Source organism: Hemiscyllium ocellatum, chromosome 11 (assembly GCF_020745735.1).
Source record: "Hemiscyllium ocellatum isolate sHemOce1 chromosome 11, sHemOce1.pat.X.cur, whole genome shotgun sequence".
Lineage (NCBI taxonomy): Eukaryota > Metazoa > Chordata > Chondrichthyes > Orectolobiformes > Hemiscylliidae > Hemiscyllium > Hemiscyllium ocellatum.
In genome coordinates, this window is record NC_083411.1 from 31,949,493 (window position 1) to 31,963,208 (window position 13,716).

Sequence of the window (13,716 nt, forward strand, 5' to 3'; positions counted from 1 at the left end):
TGGAGGAGTTGGACTGAAGGGTCTGTTTCTATGCTGTACATCTCTATGACTCAATGCTCGACCTGCTAAGCTTTTCCAGCAAAACATATGAACCAACACTGGCACAAATCCGTAACCATACAAACAAATAAAAGCAAAACGCATTTTTTTTCTGACAACGCTGCTCGTTTTGGAATTTGCAGCAAACAACTGTTGATGAAGAATGATTTGGAGCTGCCTGTGGTGGACAAAGTTAAAAATCACACAACAGCAGGTTTACTTGGAAGCACTGGCTTCCAAACAAATTTTTAACTTTGTAGATGAAGAAGGCTTCCGAAAACAAGACTAAAATAGCGCGCATGCAGGAAATGCATAGCAAACACAGAAAACGTCGTGTATATTTAACCCTCCAGAACAAATATAAAGACCATTTCCGGGTCTGCTCTCAGTGAGCGCGGATTACAAGCAATGACGACCTCCGACCGCCTAGGGGTGGCAGCGGAGCGGGGGTGGGGCTCGGAGGGGACAAGCGGCGTCAGCGGTTGCCCGACGTTGTGGCGACTGGGCTGTAGGGGCGGGGGGGAGGAGGGAGAAGGTCCGCGAGCCGGAAGTCCCGGCTCTGCCCGATAGAGGGCGCAGCTCCCTCCCTTCCCCTCCCCCACTCCGGCTGCCCTTTGTCCGCCAGATGGCAGCTTCACCTTCAGTCGGAGTGAGCGCAACGACATAAACCGCCGTTTGCCAGAGAGAAAAAAATAAAAATAAAAAAAAGTCAAAAAAAGCAAGCACTTTATCCGGTGAGGGCTTCAAGGGGGGGTGAAAAAAAAAGAAATCGGCCGGAGCCCGGATATTAATAAAAATATCGAGAAGGGGAGGGGAAAAAAACCGGAATACAACAGTTGTGGAGAGAGGAAAAAATAATTAAAAGGTAAGGAAGAGAATTTTTAACGATGTGGGGGACGAAGCGTGTAGAATATTCTAGAAAAGTGTGAAGTTGTGGAGCTGGTGCGGTGGGGATGAAGTGTTTCTCTCCTGGGTGTTGTGTATTTATATATATTTTTAAAAGGCCTGTGTGTTTGTGGAGAGAGAGATTTCAGCAAAATGGAGGCCGAGGCCGGGCCCGGGGCCCGGGTTTGTTTTTAAAATTCGCAATTCGGGCCTAGTTGGAGAGAGTGAGAGATAAACCTGCCAGCAACCCCCCCTCCCCCTGGCCGCAGATTAAACTCCAGCCTCTCACCCCCCACCCACCGTCCGTCCCAACTGCTGGCTCCCAAACCTGGAAACAACCCCAGCCCCCCCCCCCCCCTCTCCGTGCCCCCACCACCCCGTACTCTCTCCCGCACACACACACACATACACACACAAAATGTCGAAATCGCTTGGTTTCTTTTTGTTTTGGAGGGTGGGGGTGTTTGGTTAAACATCAAAATTCGGTGTCGGCGACTTCGCAGCAGAATGCCATAGACTTTTTGGCGCCACTTTGTTTTAATTTTTCGTTTTATTTTTAATTGCCCTTTTTTTTTCGGGCAGCATTTCTGCTTGCCCCCTACTTGTGTGCGTGCGTGTGTTTTTCTTCCGAATAAAACGAGCAAAGGGACAACTCCGCTACGATGCCGACGACGGGTTTTTTTTTGGGCGAACATTGTTTTTTTTGGTAGAATCACTTCCTTGTCGGAAATAGGCAGATGGAAAGCTTCTCGTTCTCTATTTTTCACGGCCGGGCCAAAGTAGCACTTTGTGACTCCGCGAAATGAAGTGTCGCTTTTTAAAAATATTAATTTATGTTGTAAAGGTTTTAAAGAATCCCTTGAGCGAGTAAGAATGGCTGTAGTCATGTCCGGGTCCATGTGACAATGTTGTAAACACTCTGCCAAGGAGGGGGAGACGTTATTCCCCAAGAGTTTAAGGGTCTCCTTTTCATTTTTAATTTTTTTTCCCAGACACTCGCTTCTGAGCACTTTTTTTAAACACTGTTTACGTACAGTCTTTTTCAAGATGTATATTCAAGGAACAATTTATTTATTTTTCAATAAACTATTCACAGTAAACAGATCCCCATAAATCACCCTGCAATTTCTTAGCCACACCCTGTTAATGCCTAATCTGGTGGATTTCGTGGGAAGTCCGGCAACTCAGTTTCTTGTTAACGGGCGATTTGCCATTATTTTTGCAAAACGAAAATGTTAAAACTCAAGTCTCGGAGTACAAATTGGCTGATTACTTTTTATGATTTTGTGCAAAGTCTTTCATAAACGCCGATGAACGCGGGGAATTCTGGCTTCTACACTTTTGAAGGTTGTTTGATATTTACTAGGATACTTTAAAGTGATCCTGTCAGGATAACCTTCTGATCCTTTGCAATTTGTTTTACCAACTTTGACTCATCGCATGTGCGTTTTCATCTCGAGCTTCACGATTTCAAAATTTACTCATTAAAAGCAAATGTGTGATTGCCTTCGTCTTCGCGTATCTGTGGACGTGTTTATTCTCGGTTCAGTGCTTGTTGAGTGAAACTAAAGCCACTATAGGCTTTAAAAATAAATCAGTTGTTAAAATTCAGTCATTCTGCATTTAATTGGCTAATATGAGTGTCTTGTTGGCAACAACTGAAATATCCTCTTAGGCATTGAAGCAGTGGACTCCTTGTCCAGGTTATCTCAGCTCAAATCATTGTGGTAGTAATCTCGTAGTTTGTGAACTCCATTCTTTGTTTCGAGCTTGCTGTTCAAGTTTGAGTATGCAATTCACATTGCACTTAAAATCCTTTGTGACTTGTGTGTGCATATTGTTAAGATTTAATTTTTGAAACCAACAAAGCTGTTAATATATTGCCCTATGCTTTGTTGTAGGTAAAAACAATGACTGCAGATGCTGGAAACCAGATTCTGGATGAGTGGTGCTTGAAGAATGCAGCAGTTAGGCAGCATCCAAGGAGCAGTAAAATCGATGTTTTGGGCAAAAGCCCTTCCTAATGAAGGGCTTTTACCTGAAACGTCGATTTTGCTGCTCCTTGGATGCTGCCTGAACTGCTGTGCTCTTCCAGCACCACTAATCCAGAACCTCTGCTTTGTTGTAGTCAAGGTGCTGGAATCTCATGGTATTTTTGTATCAGAATTATGGGGAAATGCGTGAAAAGTAATGAAAATATTGACCTCTACTGCACATACAGTAATTAATTAATCAAGCACTTCTGTGCCCATTGTTTTTGTAAAAATAAAAGTAAAGATCAAATTAGTTATTTTAAAACTTAATTTGGTTCTAAAGACTCTTTAGTTACAGTACATGTTGAAGAACGTATTCAATAGGGTATGTGAACTAGTTGTGTCATAAAATATTCTAAATGAATATTGGAATAACTATCAAGTATTCTGAGGCACTGCTACTTCAAAATGACATCATGTTATTCTGAAAGAAACTGAAGTCCACAGTTGAACAGGAAGTGGTACAAATGAACCCCAGCGATCGGATTAAATTTCTCAGCCAATAATGTCAGTTGCCCAGCTGAAAATTGGATTCTATTGTCTGTCTTGTTATCACAATAATGTTTGTCTTCTGTAGAAACAGGACATAAATGATTAAATTAGAATGCATGTAACAATGTGCATTTTGTCTACTGACTCATGAAATGGTCAGATGAGATTAGTCTAGGTTTCTGTGGATAACCCATTTGACAGGATCACATGATTGATCCTTGAATTATGTTATCAGTAGTAATGTTTTTGAAAAATATATTAAACTGTAAAAGAAACAGCTTTTATTCAATTGATACAGTTTGCAAGTATGATGAAGTTGTAGTTTACAGTTGACAGCTCAGAAACAGGCTTTAATTCCTTAAAATAACTCAGTTATGAAGATTTTATTTTAAACTATGGCATCACTTTCAGCTCTATGCTGTAGCAAAATAGTTTGTATCCTGTATGATGATTCAATACAAGAATCACTGCAGAAGATTGAAGAGTTGCATGAGATAACAGATGATGTAGTTAAAGTTGAATTTGTGAATTCTTCAAGCGGCAGAGATGTAGAAGGATGGAGCTTATTGGCAAGAATTGAACCTTTTTTAAGCACGTTGGCTGGACGCATTGGCATTGTTAGACCGGGAGAGAAAATAGATATGCAATAAAGAAATATTGGAAGGTTTAAACTTTTGAACTAGAGATGGTTAAAGTGCAGGTAACAGAACTTAGACAGAGGAAAGTCATGCTGTGTGATTGAAGCAGTGGGCACTTAGTAAATGCAGATAAATTCCATGTACTGTGTTAAACATCTCACAATATGAGAAGGAAGCATTGACTTTGACAGAGATGGCTAGTTTTGAATTTGGTCATACTATCTTGCCATGCCTGTTGCATGGCCTTTTTCAAACTCAGTCCTGTAAAGTTTGTTCTTAGGCATCATACTGCTGCTGACAACCGAGGTATCTTGTTAAAATCCTTGCTTGTCTCCATTTGAGTGATTTTGTTCTCTGGCTTTTTGCCAAATTGTTCAATGATATGTGACATATCTGGTCAGCTGGTCCCTGACTAGAAATGCATGTTTATTTAGTGTTGGTCAGAATTACTGTGACCACACCCACTTTTTCACACAATCTGTTTAAATGATTAATATGGTTCTGCTCTGAAATAATCTCAGATCTAAATTTAACTGTAGCAAGTGATGAGAACAGCTTAATTTAGATTTGATCTGAACGTGATGTACCCTCCTCCAGGATCATTGTAATGTGGGAAGGCATCGACCTAATTGCTGGAAGTCTTATCATGTAATTATTGTGGCAGCCTTTTTTTTAAGTCTTTATTGTGATGGCTTTGCAGAAATTGAGTTGTGACCAAGCCTCTGCTAGTGTTTTGTTATTGATCTGCATTACCTACGCACAATATTTGTTGCTGTTTATCTTTGCCTGCTAAAGCTTCTGTGGATTATGACTATTTCTAATGCATCAGGTGAGAGATGGAAACATGAGCCAAATTTGTTTTGATCTTTCCAACTGACAAAGGGGAAATTGATGAGTCATTGTCATACAGTATGAAAACAGACCTCTGTCCAACTAGCTCACTCCGATCATGTTACCAAATTAAACTAATTCCACCTTCCTGTGCTTGGCCCATGTCCCTCTGAACCTTTTCTATTCATGACCTTATCTGAATATCTTTTAAAAATTATAACTGTACCTGTGTCTACCACTTTGTCTAGCAGTTCATTCCACACACAAACTACACAGTGTTTTTTAAAAAAAAAGTTGTTCCTATCCACCACAGAACACACCAGATGGCCGCCTCCTTTAGAGAGCATAATTTCCTTACCCACGTGGTTAAAGATGCCCTCCAACGCATCTCGTCCACATCTCGCACCTCCGCCCTCAGACCTCACTGCTCCAACCGTGACAAGGATAGAACGCCCCTGGTGCTCACCTGGTGCCTTACAAACCTTCGCATAAACCAAATCATCCGTCGACATTTCCGCCACCTCCAAAAAGACCCCACCACCAGGGATATATTTCCCTCCCCACCCCTTTCCGTCTTCCGCAAAGACCGTTCCCTCCGTGACTACCTGGTCAGGTCCACGCCCCCCCCCCCCCCCCACTCTCCCATCCTGGCACTTTCCCCTCCCACCGCAGGAACTGTAAAACCTGCGTCCACACCTCCTCCCTCACCTCTATCCAACGCCCTGAAGGAGCCTTCCATATCTATCAAAGTTTTACCTGCACATCCACTAATATCATTTATCGTATCCGTTGCTCCCGATGCAGTCTCCTCTACATTGGGGAGACTGGGCGCCTCCAAGCAGAGCGCTTTAGGGAACATCTCTGGGACACCCGCACCAATCAACCACACTGCCCCGAGGCCCAACATTTCAACTCCCCCTCCCACTCTGCCGAGGACATGGAGGTCCTGGGCCTCCTTCACTGCACTCCCTCACCACCAGACGCCTGGAGGAAGAACGTCTCATCTTCTGCCTCGGAATACTTCAACCCCTGGGCATCAATGTGGACTTCAACAGTTTCCTCATTTCCCCTTCCCCCACCTCACTCTAGTTCCAAACTTCCAGCTCAGCACTGTCCCCATGACTTGTCCGGACTTGTCCCACCTGCCTATCTCCTTTTCCACCTATCCACTCCACCGTCTCCTCCCTGACCTATCACCTTCATCCCCTCCCCCACTCACCCATTGTACTCTATGCTACTTTCTCCCCACCTTCCTCTAGCTTATCTCTCCATGCATCAGGCTCACTGCCTTTATTCCTGATGAAGGGCTTTTGCCCGAAACGTCAATTTCGCTGCACGTTGGATGTTGCCTGAACTGCTGTGCTCTTCCAACACCACTAATCCAGAATCTGGTTTCCAGCATCTGCAGTCATTGTTTTTACCTTGTTGATATTAACATTCTTTCTCATTCCAAGTTTTTATCAGCTTTGGGCTTTAATGATAGTGAGAAACACATAATACAAACATGGTTATGTGGGGTAAAATAAATACCACCGATAGAGGTTTGCCTAGCTAACTGGAAACAGAATGTTGTCATAAATTGATCATTTTCACATTGGCAAGATGTGACAAATGAAGTGCCGTAGGGATCAGTGCAGAGGCCTCAATTGTTCACAATCTGTATTGGTGATTTGAATGAAAGGACCAAAAGTATTGTAACAAAATTAGCTGATGGCATAAATACAGGTAGAAAAGTAAGTTGTGAAATAGAAATAAGTCGATGAAGACATGTTATAAATGGGCTTAAAATTGGCAGATGGAGTATCATGCAGAAAAATGTGAACTTGCCTGTTTTGTCCAGTTTAAATCGAAAGGTAGCAGAACTGCGTAGAGTGACCTAACATATCTCATATATGCAGGTACAGAAAATCATTAGGAAGGCAAATGCAATGTTGTTTATTGCAAGGGGAATGGAATATTAAAGTTGGGATGTTTTACAATAGTTGTGCAGAATCTTGAAGAAATTGCATGGAGCCATGGTCCACTGACCCTTGTATCAAACCAGTCCATGCCGAACATAATCCCAAACTAAACTAACCCTACGTGCTTTTCCCTGGCCCATATCCCTCCAAACATTTCTTATTCATGTACTTAGAGTCATAGAGATGTATAGCACGGAAACAGATCCTTTGGTCCTACTCGTCCGTGCTGACCAGATATTTCAACCCAATCTGGTCCTACCTGCCAGCACTCGGTCCATATACGTCCAAACCCTTCCTGCTCATATACCCATCCAGATGCCTTTTAAATGTTGCAATTGTACTAACTTCCAACACTTCCTCTGGCAGCCCATTCCATACACCCATCACTCTGCCTGAAAAAGTTGTCCCTTAGATCTTTTTGTATCTTTCCCCTCTTGCCTAAACTATGCCCTTTACTTCTGGTCTTCCCCTCCCCAGTGAAAAGACCTTGTCTATTTACCTTATTCATGCCCCTCAATATTTTGTAAACCTCTATAAAGTCATCCCTCAGCCTCCAACGCTCCAGGGAAAGCAGCCCTAGCCTATTCGGCCTGTCCCTGTAGCTCAAATCCTCCAACCCTGGCTGTCTAAATGTCTTTTAAATATTGTGACTGGACCGTATCATCACTTCTTCTGAAAGTTCATTCCACATATGAACCACTCTTGTGTTTTTTAAAAAAATTGTCCCCATGTCTTTTTAAAAATGTTTCTCATCTCATCTTGAAAAATATGCCACTGACTTTTGCAATCCCCCACCCTATCTCTACTACTGTGCATCATTTCAATTTCCTCATTTAGAAATGGATAAAAATGCATTTTAAGCAGTTACCTGGGATGGTGAAGTTTCCTTACAAAGCAAACTTGGGTATACTGGAGTTGCTACTTGTGGAATAGAGAAGAATGAGATAATCTGAGAGTTAGGACTTCCGAATTCTTGTGTTCAGAGTGTGGTGGAGGCTTAGTCATTGAAATACACTGTTGAAAATTGTTCATTAATAATGCAGTCAAATGTTATCGGGATTAGGTGGGAATGTTGGGCTAAGATTGCAATCAGGTCAACTGTGAAATTGCTCAATGGCAGAGGAACTGAATGATCTACTCCTAATTCATTGTAATTTTTTGAATGAATGAGCTGCATGCATAAGTATCTTGTTCAGGGCTCTCGCCTGTCCAGTGAGACCACAGAAAGCTCACAGATAACCTGTTCCTAGCTAGTGGTGGTAGTTTCTTCAGTATTGTTTATACTAATACCGTGCAATAGTAACCATGACGTCCTGCTAAGCAATCAAATGTATTATTGTAGTTGACAGGATCATATGATTTTGTAAGTTCTTTACTGTACAGACAATGTAAATCTTATGCTATCCCCCTCCTCTTCACCTGATAAGCATGATCTCTGACTTGATTGTGAAACTCTCAAGCCTGCTCTTCTAGCCATAGTTAATGTGAAATGACTCCATTTACTATTCTTGGTTTTCTAGCTCTTGCATAATAAAAAAATCTCTGAAGCTCTGTTTTGATTTTTTTTACAATTCACCTTGCCTCAGCAGTCTCAAGCTAGACAGTTTCAGATTTCCATTATCCTTAGATTGAAGATATGCTTCATAATTTGACTCATAATAAACTCAGTTCTAATTTCGGGGTTAAATACGAAAATCTGAAACAAAAACTGAAAATTGTAGACATGTTCCGGTTTGGCAAGACCTGTGGAGAGAGAAACAGTTAACGATTCAGGTTTGTGGCCTTTTCTCAGAATTAGGGAGAAAAAATCAAAACTAAAAGTTTGTGGGTGGCATGGTGGCACAGTGGTTAGCACTGCTGCCCCTCAATGCCAGAGACCTGGGTTCAATTCCTGCCTCAGGCGACTGACTGTGTGGAGTTTGCACATTCTCCCTGTGTCTGCGTGGGTTTCCTCCAGGTGCTCCGGTTTCCTCCCACAGTCCAAAGATGTGCAGGTCAGGTGAATTGGCCATGCTAAATTGCCCGTAGTGTTAGGTAAGGGGTAAATGTAGGGGCATGGGTGGGTTGCGCTTCGGCGGGTCGGTGTGGACTTGTTGGGCCGAAGGGCCTGTTTCCACACTGTAAGTAATCTAATCTAATCTTAAATAATACAATTTTTAAAGCAAGGAGAGAATGACAGGGGCAGAGTAGATCAGAATGGTGTAAAGAACAGGAAGTGTGAACAGTTTTTATTGGTTATGGTTTCTGTTTTAGCTGAGAAGGAATGCAATTGCAGAGGTATTGATTGCTGAGGTAAGGTATTGATTACAGTTGCTGAATGAAATACAGAGGAACCTCGATTATCTGAATACCAATTATCCAAAAATCAGATTATGTGAAGGAGATGTCGAGGTCCTGATAGAAACACTACATCAAAGATGTATCACTAACAGTGATCGCATCTTTTGTTTCCAGTGATTAAACAGGCACCGGACTGACCTCCTGCCCTCTCTCTCTCACCACACACCTTCCCTGGAGTTCTACAGTGGAGTGAACCCTCCCCATTCCCCCGACCTCAGATAATCTCTCCAGCATTGTCCTGTACAGGGCAACCATAGAACCTGTCAAAAAGTTGTGTGTATGTGTGCGCACACTATTTGGAGACTTACCCCACAAGTGCGGTGGTGGGGCAGCAGTCTTGTTGGTGTCCAGTCAGGCTGTCCTGGAGAGGGAGTTGGGGGGGGAGGGAGTGGGGGGGGGGGGGGGGGGGGGGGGGTGGAGGAAAGAGGTGTTGGACTGGGTTTTGCGGGCAGTGTTGGACGGGCTTGCAAGCAGGGGCAGGTGGTGTTGGGGGAGGGGACTTGCATGCCATGTGCTTGGGGGGTAGTGTTGGGTGGGGTTGGGGTGGTGTGGACTGGGTTAGGGGCTGTTTTGGAAGGGGTTTGGCGGGGTGGGGGGGCAACGTTGGGTAAGGGGCAGGTAGGAGTGTGGTGTTGGGGCGAGGGCCCGTACGCTGTGCTGCTGCTGCAGTCTCCTGAACTTGGAACAGACTTTACAAATTCCGGGCCCCTGAGGAAAAGCGTTTACTCGGTTAACTAAATAGTCGATTATCCAAATGAAGTAGTGCCCGCCCATCTCGTTCAGATAATCGAGGTTCTCCTGTATATTAACAGAATGGGAATGAATTGATTTTCTGACTTTCATTGTAACCCCTTCCCTATCCCCCTCAAATGGTAGATCAAGACTGGTTTTAATATTTACAAAGTTTATGTAAAACTTACTTTCCTACTTCACAATCTTTATGTTGTGGTCATGTGAAAGCTGTGAAAGGAGCACGTAACATTAAAGAAGGACTTGAGTGTGTGACAGAACAGGAACAGTAAATTATAAAGAATTGAATGTGACTCAACTGTAGACGAAAAGGAACGTTTTGCACAAAGCAGCAAACCATGTCCCAAGGCACATCAAAGGAGAATTATTTGACAAAGTATGGCACCAAGTCCCATAAAGCGTAACTTAGACGGATAACCCAAAGTGATGGTGAAAAAGCTAAGGTTTAAGGAGTGTCTTAAAAAGGAAAGCCAGTCAATGGGATGTTGGGGGGAGTTGCAGACTTGAGGTAACTGCAGGCATGGACACTGATGGTGTAATAATTAACAGTGAGAGACTCAAGGGTCCAAAATTAGATAACTGCATACTTTTGAGGATTGTGGCAATGGAGGAGCTTGGAGAGATTTGGATGGATGAGGCCGTGAACATAACAACATCTGAATTACGACCAAGAGTAGGTCATTTACACCACGTTTCCCCCCCCCCCCCCCCATCCCCATAACTCATCTTTCAAATCGTTGCTTTGCCATTCAATAATGGAATAATTTGGAAACGAGGATGGAAATTTTTAATATGAAGATGTTGCTTGACCATTATAGTTTGGCAAATACAAGTGACTAGGTGAGCAGGTGAGTTAAGACATAGGCAGTAGAGTTTTGGATTATTTAAAGTTTATGTGGGATAAACTGTTTGAGATTAATTGGGAATGTGTTCGGTTCATTTCCATAAATGTACATATGGAAATTTACTTGTTTTGGAAGATGTTGCTGACAGCGTGCAAATAAGTGGGGATCAAGTATAGATCCTTGCAGGGAGTTAGGCAGCAAGGTTGGAGATGGGGCAGTAGTTTTCATGCACGTTGGGTCAAGGTGTTTTTTTTTCTTGAGAGTTGAAGTAAAGTTAAAGGGAGAAGGCACAACACCTGAAAAGAGAATTGAAATAGAAATGTTAAAAACAGAAATGAAAGACTGTTTTTAGATTTTGGCTTTCAAATTATGTCTTAAACATGTTATGATTTGGAAGTGCTGGCGCTTGACCAGGGTGTCCAAAGTTAAAAATCAAAACACCAGGTTATATTCCAACAATATTTGGAAGCACTAGCTTTTGGAGCGCTGCTCCTTCATCAGGCAGTTGTGGAATATATACTAACAACCCGATATAATTTTTTTACCTCATGAAGTAACTTTTCAAGGGTGGTCTGTGATGTGAAATGTCATTCATATATATTAATATAATTTATTGTAGAGTTTGGATCTTGAATGAAAGGCGTGTCCGTTTTGGTTTCTGTACAGGAAGGTTTAGTAGTGAGTTGTGAGTCTTCGTGGAGCAACGATAATAAGCTAGATTGTCATTCCAGGAGGTTCCCAGTCAGCTGCGCTCAAACAATGTAGGTTTGTTTGTTTTGTGATAGGAGTATCTGCCACATCCTGGCAAGACAGAGTGTCCAACACAGCGGTCCTATCTCGCGCTGGCCTTCCCAGAGTGTACACGCCACTCAGGCAGCGGAGACTGCGCTGGCTGGGCCACATCCACTGCATGGAGGACGGCCGTATCCCAAAGACTATCCTCTGTTGTTGTGGTTCTGTTCGCCGAGCTGGGAATTTGTGTTGCATACATTTTGTCCCCTGTCTAGGTGACATCCTCAGTGCTTGGGAGCCTCCTGTGAAGCGCTTCTGTGATCTTTCCTCCGGCATTTGTAGTGGTTTGAATCTGTCGCTTCCGGTTGTCAGTTCCAGCTGTCTGTTGCAGTAGCTGGTATGTTGGGTCCAAATCGATATGCTTACAGATTCAATCAATAAGCACATCGTTCTGGACCCAATATACCGGCCACTGCAGCGGACAGCTGAAACTGACAACCGGAAGCGGCAGAGACAAACCACTATAAATGCCGGAGGAAAGATCACAGAAGCGCTTCACAGGAGGCTCCCAAGCATTCAGGATGTCACCTAGACAGGGGACGAAACGTCTGCAACACAAATTCCCAGCTCGGCGAACAGAACCACAGCAACGAGCACCCAAGCTACAAATCTTCTCTCAAATGTTTGAAGAATATACTCTATAGAGAGCTTGCATCTGGGAAGAGACCTACTGGATGTCCCCAGCTGCGCTACAAGGACCTCTGCATGGGGGACATGAAGGTGCTTGATATCATTACGGAATCCTGGGAAAGGCTTGCAGCTGACCGCACCAGATGGAGAAGCACCCTGAATCATCACCTCAAAACATGGGAAAAGAAGCTGAAAAGCATTGCCTCAGTCAAGCAGACACGCAGGAAGGAGTGTCGCATTTCTAGCAGATCAACGACCACAGAGAGATGTGACCTCTGTGACTCCATTGTTGGTCTTTTCAGTCATAAATGACGTTGCTTCAGGGAAGCACAATGAGGATGCAACCCATGGTCAGCCATGACGGAAAGGGGCCTCACTCACTCACTCATGATAGAAGATAGTAAACACTTAAAGACGTGAGCCTGCTTTTAGTTTAGAAGGATCGAGAGTTGATTTTGCTTTGGAAAGAGTTGCACATTGGAAAGCTTTTCGTTCAGTTCACAGAAGACCTGACTGGGTTAAATATAATAACACTTTCTCTTGGAGAAAGGAACTGGTCCAGAACAGAGAGAAAATAAGTTGCATCAGTGCAAGTGTTTTAGCTTGAAAGTTCTAGGTCAAGGTGTTTGGTTAGAACCTGAAGGGGTTATTTGAAGCTTAGTTTAAGCGGTTGTCTGAATAAGCAAGGAAGAGGCTATCAAGCTCTCCAGAATGAGAGAAACCTATAGATGTGATAGAGAAAGGAATTCTGGTATTTGAATACTGTAAAGTGATGGTATTAAAAAAGATGTAATTTTGTTCTGCTGTTTCAAAATCTTTGTAATAGTGTCATATGTAAATAGTTCAGTTTGTTTTGTTTTATCATTTCCTTTGTCATAAACATCTGTTTTATTGTTAAACCTGCAGCTTTTAATGCTCATTATATTAACTTAAAACAAAACCAAAACATGATTGATCCAGATTTCAGAGTAAAGTCGACTTGTCTAGTAAATGCATCGACGAGGATCATAACATGCCACTTGTAGGGAACATGGAACTTAGATCCTGCAAATTGTCACTCCACTATGTTGTTATGACCAGATAATCATTGTTGATTGAGTGGTTACAATTGGATCGGATATTGGAAATAACACTACTAGTGCTTCTTTGAAGTAGTGCTGGGGGATGTTTTTACAAGCATCTAAAAGGACAAGTAGTACTTTGGTTAATGTCTTATCTTAGTGATGAACTGTAAAGCCAGAACTGGGCTGTCTCTGAAATTCTGCCTCAAAGACTAGGAAATGTGCAATGGAATTGAATGGAGTTGAGCACAAACATTGAAGTATTAGTTTTTCAGGAGAATGGTGGATAGCATCAGAAATATGAGCACAATGATTTGTTAGATCCATGTTGGGAAGTAGTGCAGATCAAATTCAGATAGATTCAGGACAACGATCAGTATTGATATGAGTGCTAATTATTTACACCCACAGTCAATTGT

At 42.7% G+C, this 13,716-nt stretch overlaps 1 protein-coding gene across 5 annotated transcripts in view; it reads left to right on the plus strand.

Moving 5' to 3' along the window:
* The first annotated feature begins 654 nt into the window (after nucleotides 1–654).
* stag2b (STAG2 cohesin complex component b) overlaps nucleotides 655–13,716 on the plus strand; it is a 194,831-nt gene continuing 181,769 nt past the window's right edge. For all 5 annotated transcript variants that reach the window (XM_060832506.1, XM_060832505.1, XM_060832507.1 and 2 more), the window contains exon 1: nucleotides 655–904. The gene's annotated coding sequence lies outside the window, so the exon portion shown is untranslated. The remainder of the gene's footprint in view (nucleotides 905–13,716) is intronic.